The following is a 13,066-nucleotide window of genomic DNA, read 5'->3' on the forward strand; positions in this document are numbered from 1 at the left end:
GGAAGATCCTTATCAGTTTTTAACTGAATTCTTGCAAGTCTGTGATACTGTAAAGACGAATGGAGTTAATCCTGAAGTCTACAGACTCATGCTTTTCCCTTTTGCTGTAAGAGACAGAGCTAGAATATGGTTGGATTCACAACCTAAAGATAGCCTGGACTCCTGGGATAAGCTAGTCACTGCTTTCTTAGATAAATTCTTTCCTCCTCAAAAGCTGAGCAAGCTGAGAGTAGATGTTCAAACCTTCAAACAAAAAGATGGTGAATCCCTCTATGAAGCTTGGGAAAGATACAAGCAGCTGACCAAGAGATGTCCATCTGACATGTTTTCAGAATGGACCATGTTAGATATATTCTATTATGGTCTCTCTGAATTTTCGAAAATGTCACTGGACCATTCTGCAGGTGGATCTATTCACCTGAAGAAAACGCCTGAAGAGGCTCAAGAACTCATTGACATGGTTGCAAACAACCAGTTCATGTATACCTCTGAGAGGAATTCCGTGAATAATGGGGTACCTCAGAAGAAAGGAGTTCTTGAAATTGATGCTCTGAATGCCATATTGGCTCAGAACAAAATGTTGACTCAACAGGTCAACATAATCTCTCAAAATCTGAATGGATTGCAACATGCATCCAACAGTACTAGAGAGGCAGCTTCTGAAGAAGCTTATGATCCTGAGAACCCTGCCATGGCAGAGGTTAATTATCTGGGTGAACCATATGGAAATACCTATAACCCATCATGGAGAAATCATCCAAATTTCTCCTGGAAGGATCAACAAAAGCCTCAACAAGGCTTTAACAATGGTGGACGCAATAGGCTGAATAATAGTAAGCCATATCCATCATCTTCTCAGCAACAGACAGAGAACTCTGAACAAAATAATTCTAATTTAGCTAATATAGTCTCTGATCTGTCAAAGGCCACTTTTAGTTTCATGAATGAGACCAGATCCTCCATTAGAAATTTGGAGGCACAAGTGGGCCAGCTGAGTAAGAGAGTTATTGAAACTCCTCCCAGTATTCTCCCAAGTAATACAGAAGAGAATCCAAAAGGAGAGTGCAAGGCCATTGATTTGATCAAAGTGGCCGAATGCACTAAGGAGGAGGAGGACGAAAATCCTAGTGAGGAAGACCTCCTGGGACGTCCTTCAAGCAAGAAGGAGTATCCTATTAAGGATCCAAAGGAATCTGAGGCTCAATTAGAGACCATAGAGATTCCACTAAATCTCCTTCTGCCATTCATGAGCTCTGAAGAATACTCATCCTCTGAAGAGGATGAAGATGTGACTGAAGAGCAAGTTGCTCAATACTTAGGAGCTATCATGAAGCTGAATGCCAAGTTATTTGGTAATGAGACTTGGGAAAGTGAACCTCCATTGCTCATTAGTGACTTAGATACTTGGATTCAGGAAACTCTACCTCAAAAGAAACAAGATCCTGGCAAGTTCTTAATACCTTGCACCATTGGCACCATGAGCTTTGAAAAAGCTCTATGTGATCTTGGGTCAGGGATAAATCTGATGCCACTCTCTGTAATGGAGAAGCTGGGAATCATTGAGGTACAACCTGCCTTGTTCTCATTGCAATTGGCAGATAAGTCAGTAAGACAAGCTTATGGGACAGTAGAGGACGTGTTAGTAAAGGTTGAAGGCCTTTACATCCCTGCTGATTTCATAATCCTAGACACTAGGAAGGAAGATGATGAATCCATCGTCCTAGGAAGACCTTTCCTAGCCACAGCAGAAGCTGTGATAGATGTCAACAGAGGTGAGTTAGTCCTTCAATTGAATGGGGCCTACCTTGTGTTTAAGGCACATGGCCATCCCTCTGTGACAGAAGAGAGTAAGCATGAAAAACTTCTCTCAGTTCAGAGTCAAGAAGAGCCCACACAGTCAAACTCTAAGTTTGGTGTTGTGAGGCCACAACCAAACTCTAAGTTTGGTGTTGGGACCACACTAAATTGACCTGATCACTTTGTGGCTCCATGAGAGTCACTGTCAAGCTATTGACATTAAAGAAGCGCTTGTTGGGAGGCAACCCAATTTTATTTATCTAATTTTATTTTATTTTGTTTCTTTGTTATTTTTGTGTTTAATTAGGTACATGATCATGAGAAGTCACAAAAAAATCAAAAAAAATTAAAAACAGAGTCAAAAACAGAAGAAAAAAAATTTTCACCCTGGAGGACGCACGGGCTGGCGTTCAACGCCCAGAAGGTGCATCTGGCCGGCGTTCAACGCCAGAACAGAGCACCATTCTGGCGCTGAATGCCCAAAACAAGCAACAACCTGGCGTTAAACGCCAGGATGGTGCACAGAGAGGACAAACTGGCGCTGAACGCCAGGAACAAGCATGAAACTGGCGTTCAACGCCAGAAACATGCATCACATGGGTGTTGAACGCCCAGAACATGCACCAATGGGCGTTTGAACGCCAGAATGATGCATGAAGGCATTTTACACGCCTATATGGAGAAGGAATGGTATTTCTTTTCACCTCAGGATCTGTGGACCCCACAGGATCCCCACCTCAGGATCTGTGGACCCCACAGGATCCCCACCTACCATATTCCCACCTTACCTTCTAATCCTATTTTTGTGATTTGAATTCCCCATGTCACAATTCCCAAATTTCATTCACCACTCACTTCTATCCACTCTTCCCCACTCACCTTCAAAATTCAAAACTCTTTCCCACCCAAACCCACCCACATAACCGAATACACACATCCCTCCATCTCTTCTTCTTCTTCATCATCCTTTCTTTCTTCTCTTGCTCGAGGGCGAGCAATTTTCTAAGTTTGGTGTGGTAAAAGCATAGCTTTTTGCTTTTTCATTACCATTAATGGCACCTAAAGCCAGAGAAACCTCAAAGGGAAGACAAAAGCTTCCACCTCTGAGTCTTGGGAGATGAAAAAAATATAAGCCGTCATAGTTCAGTGGTAGAACATGTGGCTGCAAATCAAGAGATCCCTGAGATACCTCAGGGGATAAGTTGTCCTCCACACAAATATTGGAAGCATTCAACAGAAGCAAGGAAGAGACATAGAGGAGCTCAAAAAGCACCATTGGACCTTCAAGAAGGCGCCACCCTCACTCAGGTGGATTCATTCCTTGTTCTTTATTTTCTTTCTGTTTTTCGGTTTTTAGTATTATGTTTATCTATGTTTTGTGTCTCTACTTCATGATCATTAGTATGTAACCATGCCTTAAAGCTATGAATAAAATCCATTAGTCTTTCACCTCTCTTAAATGAAAAATGTTTTAATTCAAAAGAACAAGAAGTACATAAATTTCGAAATTATTATTGAATTTAATTTAATTATATTGATGTGGTGGCAATAATTTTTGTTTTCTGAATGAATGCTTGAACAGTGCATATTTTTGATCTTGTTGTTTATGAGTGTTAAAATTGTTGGCTCTTGAAAGAATGATGAACAAAGAGAAATGTTATTGATGATCTGAAAAATTCATGAATTGATTCTTGAAGCAAGAAAAAGCAGTGAAAAAAAAAGAAAAAAGAAAAAAAATATGGCGAAAAAAAATATAGAAAGAAAAAGAAAAAGCAAGTAGAAAAAAAGCCAATAGCCCTTAAAACCAAAAGGCAAGGGTAGCAAGGATCCAAGGCTTTGAGCATCAATGGATAGGAGGGCCCAAGGAAGTTAAATCCAGGCCTAAGCGGCTAAATCAAGCTGTCCCTAACCATGTGCTTGTGTCATGAAGGTCCAAGTGAAAAGCTTGAGACTGAGTGGTTAAAGTCGTGATCCAAAAGAGTGTGCTTAAGAGCTCTGGACACCACTAACTGGGGACTTTAGCAAAGCTGAGTCACAATCTGAAAAGGTTCACCCAGTTATGTGTCTGTGGCATTTGTGTATCCGGTGGTAATACTGGAAGACAAAGTGCTTAGGGCCACAGCCAAGACTCATAAGTAGCTGTGTTCAAGAATCAACATGCTTAACTAGGAAAGTCAATAACACTATCCAAAATTCTAAGTTCCCAGAGACGCCAATCACTCTGAACTTCAAAGGAAAACGTGAGATGCCAAAACTATTCAGAAGCAAAAAGCTACAAGTCCCGCTCATCTAATTAAATTAATATTCATTGATATTCTGGAATTTATAGTATATTCTCTTCTTTTATCCTATTTGATTTTCAGTTGCTTGGGGACAAGCAACAATTTAAGTTTGGTGTTGTGATGAGCGGATAATTTATACGCTTTTTGGCATTGTTTTTATATAGTTTTTAATAAGTTTAAGCTACTTTTAGGGATGTTTTCATTAGTTTTTATGTTAAATTCACATTTCTGGACTTTACTATGAGATTGTGTGTTTTTCTGTGATTTCAGGTAAATTCTGGCTGAAATTGAGGGATTTGAGCAAAACTCTGAAGAAGGCTGACAAAAGGACTGCTGATTCTGTTGGAATCTGACCTCCCTGCACTCGAAATGGATTTTCTGGAGCTACAGAACTCCAATTGGCGCGCTCTCAACGGCGTTGGAAAGTAGACATCCAGGGCTTTCCAGCAATATATAATAGTCCATACTTTATTCGAAGAATGACGACGTAACTTGGCGTTGAACGCCAAGTACATGCTGCTGTCTGGAGTTAAACGCCAGAAAAACGTCATTATCCGGAGTTGAACGCCCAAAACACGTCATAACCCGGAGTTTGACGCCAAGAAATGCCTTAGCTCGTGGAATGATCAAGCTCAGCCCAAGCATACACCAAGTGGGCCCCGGAAGTGGATTTATGCATCAATTACTTACTCATGTAAACCCTAGGAGCTAGTCTAAGTATATATAGAACATTTATCTATTGTATTAGATATCTTTTGACCATTTTTAGTCTTTTTCATTCGGTCACTTGATCATAGAGAGGGCTGGCCATTCGGCCATGCCTGAACTCTTTGCTTATGTACTTTCAACGGTGGAGTTTCTGCACACCATAGATTAAGGGTGTGGAGCTCTGCTGTACCTCAAGTATTAATGAAATTCTATTATCTCTTATTCAAATCTCTCTTATTCTTATTCCAAGATATTCATTCGTACCCAAGAACATGATGAATGTAATGAGTCAGATTACCCTCATTATCATTCTCACTTATGAACGCGCGTGATTGACAACCACTTCCGTTCTACATGCAACAGAGCTTGAATGCGTATCTCTTAGATTCCCCAACAGAATCTTCATGGTATAAGCTAGATAGATGGCGGCATTTATGAGGATCCGGAAAGTCTCACCTTGTCTGTGGTATTCCGAGTAGGATCCTGGGAATCCGGAAAGTCTCACCTTGTCTGTGGTATTCCGAGTAGGATTCCGGTAATGAATGACTGTGATGTGCTTCAAAATTTAACCTGCTGGGCGTCAGTGACAGACGCAAAAGAGGGATTCTATTCCAGTAGGAGCGGGAACCAACCGGTGATTAGCAGTACTGTGACAGAGTGCGTGCATTAGTTTTCACTGCGAGGATGGGATGTAGCCATTAGCCATGGGTGATGCCTCCAGACTGGTTAGCTGTGCGAGTGACAGCCGCACAGGGTATTTCCCCGAGAGGAAGAAAGTAGCCACAGTTGATGGTGAACCCCTATACAAAGCTTGCCATGGAAAGGAGTAAGAAGGATTGAGTAGAAGCAGTAGGAGGGCAGGCGTCCGAGAGCTCTACAGCATCTCCATCCGCTTATCTGAAATTCCTACCAATGAATCTGCATAAGTGTTCTATCCCTCTTTATTATATTCTATTTTATTATTTCTTCTTTAAAATTCGAAAACCCATAAACTATTTTAATCTGCCTGATTGAGATTTACAAGGTGACCATAGCTTGCTTCATACCAACAATCTCTGTGGATTCGACCCTTACTCACGTAAGGTTTATTACTTGGACGACCCAGTACACTTGCTGGTTAGTTGAACGGAGTTGTGAAAATAAACAATGTCATCAGAGTATACAAAAAGAATAGTGATCACAATTTCGTCCACCAGTCATCTCATAGAAGCGCTATCCGCGCGAACGCGTCACTCACGCATCCGCGTCACAAGCGGCGCACAGCTTATCCAGAGCAACCAAATATCTTATCTTTTCTCCCCTATATTTAAATCTTTTCTTCCCTTCTTATTTCTTTTCTTCTTTCTTCTTCCTTCTCTTACTTTCTTCTTCTCATCCCTCTTCACTTCTATTTAATTTATTTGCATAGTTTCATTCATTGCATTATTTTCATTGGTGTTAGAAATTTATTTATTTTGCTTGTGGATTATTCAAAGAATTGTTTGACAATTATATAAATTTTTAAAAAGGCTGCTTGCATGTTCAATTTAATACTTTCAATAACTTATTTACCATGCATGCTATGTGTTTGTGAAAAAACCCGTATGGCATCATGCACTACTTTTATGTTATTCTACTACCTTAATGCCTGTTTTTCACAAAACCCTTTCCACATTTTATTATTTAATTATAATTGTCAATACAAACATGATTGTCGGTTTGTTACGAGTAATAATACATTTTTAATATTTGATGCTTGATCTATGCTACTCATGCCTTTGCCGGCATACTAATAAACATCTTGCATCCAATACTCACGATGCCTTGCTATATTTCTATTGTTGAACTAATCACATGGAATTGCGACCATGTCTTTCATTCACTATATTCCTTACTTGGCATGATTATCACTCGTACTGCCCTCTTCTTTGCTCTATCCCTTTGACTTCATGTCCCTTTCTCTTCTCCCTTTTCAGGATGGCCACCAGGACGGGTAAAGAGAAAGCCTCTACAACGAGCAACAGCTAAGGAACCACAACCCCCGCCACCTGCACATCTTTGCATGCACCAAGGATGGTGCAATCTTTAAGTGTGGGGAGGTCAATACCGATCTCCACGGGTTAGTTAGTCCCTTCTCAACACCAATTTTTGTTTTTCATTGTTGCATTTGCATGTTTGATTGCATGTCTGTTTTATTTTGTGCATATTTTACCACTTGGTTGAAGTAATATTTTCTTTTTCAAGAAAATTTTTATAGTATTTCACTAATTTGAATAAAACTTTTTGAAAAACTTGTATGAAGAAATATTATTTTGGAACATAGTTTAGAGCTCGAACACACAAAACCAGTGAGATTTTGAGCCTATTTGATTGGTTTCATTTTATCAACCAATATATTTTATTTTTGTGTGTTTTTCTCTCTAAAATTGTGATCTTTGTCTTGCTTAATTCTATATTTCCATTATTTGATGTATGCATGCACTTATATGATTGAGGCCTTGTTTCACTGAGCTTACATACCCATATGGCCTTACCTTTAATTATCCATTGCAAACCTATGTTGAGCCTATTTTACCCCTTGTTCTTTACTTTAGCTCATCACTAACTCTAAGTAGAAAACAATAATATCCTTAATTTGAATCCTTGATTAGCATAGACTAGTGAGGGTGCTCATGAATTAAGTGTGGAGAAAGTGGGTTTGGAAACGTTTGGTTTGGGAACTGAGTATGTTAGACTTTCTGTGAAAATGTGAAAAATATTGAGAACATATTTATGCATTCAATACCTTAATCATATGCATTGAGAAAAACAAAAGAAAAAAAAATAAAAAGAAAAAAAACGGAGAGACAAAGAAAAGAAAAGGAGCAGAAAAATAAAAAGGGGACAAAATACCCCAAAATAAATAGTGAAATCAATGCATATTAGCTGTACTCAAAACTTGGAGTGCATAAATATATAGTAAATGCAGTTAATGGGTAGTTATTGATTTTATATTACATGGATTGTCCTAAGTTAGGTGGAAAGTTTATGTTAATTAAGGATTCATATTTTAGTCCACTTAGCCAAATACAATCCTACCTTGACCCTAACCCCATTACAACCCTTAAAAGACCTCTTGATTTATGTATTGGTGCATTAAATTTTTGTTGATTGTTAGATGAAGAGCAAGCTATAGAAAGCAAGATTAGTAGAGAATTGAGAGAATTGACCCTAGACACTTGAGAGTTAGAGTGATATACACTACCAGTAAGGGTTCAATGCTCAATTCTATGTTCCCTACTTTCATGAGCTATCTTTTTCTTGCAAGTTATTTGTATTGTATTTTGTGATTTGAATTAGTGAAATCCAGTTCATATTTATTCTTGAAGGATTTATTTACAATTTCACCAAGTAGGTAGAGTCATTTTAGCATGTAGTTGCATTCACATTCATAGGTTGCATTGCATGAGTCCTGCTTTTCCCTACTTATTTATTTTGGCTCCTTGAGTTTAGCATGAGGACATGCTAATGATTAAGTGTGGGGAGGTTGATAAACCACTATTTTATGGTTTATATTATTTTTAATTGAGTGGATTTATCAAGCTTTTCACCCACCTATTCATAGGATTTGCATGATTTTACAATTCCTTCTTAGTTTAGTTCTATGATTAAAAACATGCTTCTTTGGTCTTAATTTAGCTAATCTTAATCCTCTCTTATTACCATTCGATGTCTTGATCTGTGTGTTAAGTGTTTCAGACTTCATAGGGCAGGAATGGCTTAGAGAATGAAGAGGAAGCGTGCAAAAATGGAAGGAACACAAGGAATTGAGGAGATGACCAGCGAGAAGTCACGCGGTCGCATGGCTCAGGTGACCGCGCAAAATAGAAGAAATTACCGTGACGCGCTCGCGTGCCAGACGCGACCGCGCGGATTGGAAGCTGCATGAACGACGCAAAAGCGTGGACGACGCGCACGCGTGGTACGAAAAACGCTGAGTGACGCGATCGCGTGGACGACGCAGACACGTGACGTGCGCGATCTGCAGAATTACAGAAGTCACTGCCACAGATTTTGGGCCGCATTTCAACCCAGTTTTTGGCCCAGAAACACAGATTAAAGTCCGGGAACATCCAGAGACTCAGGACATAAAATTGCATATCAGATCATAATTTAATTTTAGGTTTTAGATGTAGTTTTTAGAGAGAGAGGTTCTCTCCTCTCTCTTAGGATTTAGGATTAGGATTCCTCTTAAAGGATTTAGGATTTCAACTCTTCATCAGGTTCAATATTCCTTTTACTTTATATTTCTCTTTTATTTTCAGATACTTTAATGCTTGTATTACATATGTTGCCTATTTGGCTTATGAGCCATTCATGTTAGGATTTTCTTTATTTAATATAAATTGAGGTATTTCAGACTTATATGTTATGGATGTTTAGCTTTATCCAATTTATTTTCATTCGAGTAGATTTTCTTCCCTTTTGGCTTCGGTTGATTAATTGGTAACTCTTGAGTTATCAAATTCATTGTTGACTGAAAATTGGAATTCTTCAAGAATTAATTCGAATTCCAATAACTCTAGCCTTTCCCAAGGAATGACTAGGACCTGAGGAATCAAAATTAATTCATCCACTTGACTTACCTTCATAGTTAGAAGTTGACTTAGTGGGAGAAAAATCCAATTCTAATCACAATTGATAAGGATAACCGGGATAGGACCTCCAGTTCTCATACCTTGCCAAGAGCTTTACTAGTTATTATTTTGACGACTTGTTATTTTATATTACTTGTTCAACCCTTTTGAAAACCCCAAAATATACCTTTGCATAACCAATGATAAGAACATATCTCCCTGTAATTCCTTGAGAATACGACCCGAGGTTTAAATACTCGGCTATCAATTTTAAAGGGGTTTGTTACTTGTGACAACCAAAACGTTTGTACGAAAGGATTTTCTGTTGGTTTAGAATCTATACTTACAACGCGACTATATTTTTATAAAATTCTTTACTAGCAAAAGTCCTAACGTCATTCGTATGTCACTAGTAATAAATACAAGAAAGAAGTCTTTAGCATTGGAAGAAAAATCAAGTTGCATTGTGAAAATACTGATTTGAGCATAAGATTAATGGCGTCCAAGATGTAAAGGAAATATGATAAGTATTGGGTAACTCCAAATGTCATTAACATGTTGTTGTTAATTGCAATTGTGCTTGATCTATGTCACAAGTTGGATTTTGTAAATTGGATGAGTCATTTGGTGTTGAAAAGGGAGGAGAACTCAAGTCAAAATTGTCTACTTGCTTGAATTTCCTTTATAATCACCACCAAGGCAAAGAAGATGAATCTTAAAGTAATCAAGATGCAATGATCAATGAAGAGGATGAAGATGATATCCTGAATATTTATTTGCAGTCAACTGGAAGTGATTCAGATGATAAATCTGAATTTGACAGATATTTTGGGTTGGTGGAAGGGAAATTCAACCCAATTCCCTATTCTTGTACGTATAGCTCGAAAAATTTTAGCCATACCAGTTTCTACAATTGCTTCTGAGAGTGTGTTTAGTACAGGAGGAAGGATTATTGACCTTTATCGGAGCTCCTTGATTGACACCATATATGGTGGAAGCTCTTGTATGCGCTCAAGATTGGGTAATAGATGAGCCTTTTGGACTAATTAAAAATTTTGAAGAGATTGAAAAATCTAAACAAGGTAATATACTTTTTTTCTTATTGCTTGTTTGTTACTAATTGTTAATTTTCTATAATTAATGAGATATTTTTTTATGTAGGGAGAAATTCTTCAACAAATGTTGGCACACTTATTTCTTTAGAAGATTATTAGAATATTGTAACGGGCCAAAATTATGTTAGATTTGAATTAGTTTATTTTAACTTTATTTAGGTTAGTGTCATATTATATCATGTTTTGAATATTGTCATTGAACAAAAAGTAACACAATATTTTAGTTTATTAGTGTGTGCATATTTTATGATTCTTGCAACTTTTGATTTAGAGAAAAAGAGAAAGAGGGGAGAGAGAAAACAGAAGGGGAGAAAGAGAGAGAAAGGGGAGAGAGAAAGTGGAAGGGAGAGAGAGAGAGAAAGAGAGAAAAAGAAAAGAGAGAAAGAGAGAGGAAATGGGAGAGAGAGGGGAAAGGTAGGGGGAGAGAGAGAGAGAGAGAGAGGGGGGGAGGGAGAGAGAAAGAGGGGGAAGGGGCGAGAGAGAGAGAGAGAGAAGGGAAAGAGAGAGAGAGAGAGAGAGAGGATGTGAAAACTAGTTTTAGCCTATAAACCAGTTTAAACTAGTTTTTTCAATTAAAACCAGTATTATTTTTATGAATTGGTTTAAACTGGTGCACTGTATTATAAACTGGTTTAAAACCAGTTTCTTATGTGACAAACCAGTTTGGTTTAGTTTCTAAACCATTTAAAATGGTTTAATACAATTTCAGTTCAGTTCATAGAAAAACTGAACCATGCACACCCCTAATTTTGTTGTACATTTATTTGATAGAAATCAATAAGACTATAAGTTAAAAGCCATAAGTATTAGTTGGTTCGAATGAGCTTACACAACACATAGCTTAGGCTTATTCTAGTATGTTATAATCTATTGCGGTATTTATTTCTAGATTTTCTATCAAAGAATGACATTGAATCTTCCGACCAAAAAGATAAGGATAATTATAGTATACATATTCAATTGTATAAAGATTTACAGATATTCAAATTGAAAAAAGACAGAAGTGACATGTGTACAAGAGCCATGCAACTGGGAGCAGCGTGATAGTCTGGGCAGAACAGTACAGAGCCGAGTTGCTGAAACTGACAGGGTGGATGGCTTCGTTGAGTTTTTTTTTTTTTTTTTGAGAATGTCGAAACGGATAGTTGGAGCCAAGCATGCTGTTGCAATAATTGGACCTAGAGACCAAAAACGTTACACATAAGGCCTTGGTTGATTTAGGTGTTATTATGGATAGAGAAAACCATGATGTAAGAAGAATATATCACTGAAGAATGTATGGCCCTGAACAAAAGAACAAAAGAGTAGATCACCCTCTATATATATATATATATATATATATATATATATATATATATATATATATATATATATAGGGTTTAGGGTTTAGGGTTTAGGGTTTAGTTGGAGCCAAGCATGCTGTTGCAATAATTGGATCTAGAGACCAAAAACGTTACACATAAGGCCTTGGTTGATTTAGGTGTTATTATGGATAGAGAAAACCATGATGTAAGAAGAATATATCACTAAAGAATGTATGCCCCTGAATAAAAAAACAAAAGAGTAGATCACCCTCTATCTATATATATATATATATATATATATATATATATATATATATATATATATATATATATATATATATATATATATATATATATATATATATATATGGCTAGAAAAAATATTTCTAGGCTAATATAGTAAATGTGATTTAACCAATATTAAATATGCGATTATGTAGTATTAATAATAGATGTATGACACATTTAATATTTTCCAAAAATTGCAATAAAAAAATATTTGTAGGTTAATATACTTTAGATGTATTAATTACAGTTATTTATTAGAATATTATCTAACTAATTGTTTTGAGGGTTACCTGAAACGATTGATTTGAGCCTGAACGTGATGTCCAGATCCCTTTGAGCGGCAACGTTCAATTTGTAGGTGTCGAGGTGCCGCATGCCCGAGTTTCTCGTAAGGAGGTAGGGGGTGGTACCTGCAAGAGACTCCAATGGTTAAGTTAGCAAGGACTTTAGGCAGGTTTTTAGTAAAGTAGAACATGAGTTATACATGGGAGTGCCAATATATTTATAGTAGAGTAGATAACCACCTTTGTTGGAGTAGTTCCATCTTTTTTGATGGATAAACGTTCCCTTTATCTTAGGAGTTTGTTGGAATCCACCTTCTAGATGAGATAGAGATAGTAGGAGAGATTTAAGGAGGCAGTTGCTCGTTAGATCATGCAAACCTGGACCTCCACGTCATTGTCCGACCTCTTCAAAGAGGTCGAGTTCACGATGAAGTCCACCTTTATTGGTGGGCCTTTATGTGTTAATCGGCCTAGCTATCAGTTATTGGTGCAGGTGATGAACACTAATATACGTGAATATTCAAAAATATAAATACATTAAGATTAAATATTTTAATATTTTTGTATATTATTTTTGTTTAGAAGTCAAAATTTTTCTGTGTTTGTCACTAGTTGGCACTATAATTATTGAATGCTAAACCCCTAATCTGGTGTTGAGTGTTTAGGTGACATTTTTTTTTTTGTATTCTAAGT

Source organism: Arachis hypogaea, chromosome 2 (genome assembly GCF_003086295.3).
Source record: "Arachis hypogaea cultivar Tifrunner chromosome 2, arahy.Tifrunner.gnm2.J5K5, whole genome shotgun sequence".
NCBI classification, from domain to species: Eukaryota; Viridiplantae; Streptophyta; class Magnoliopsida; order Fabales; family Fabaceae; genus Arachis; species Arachis hypogaea.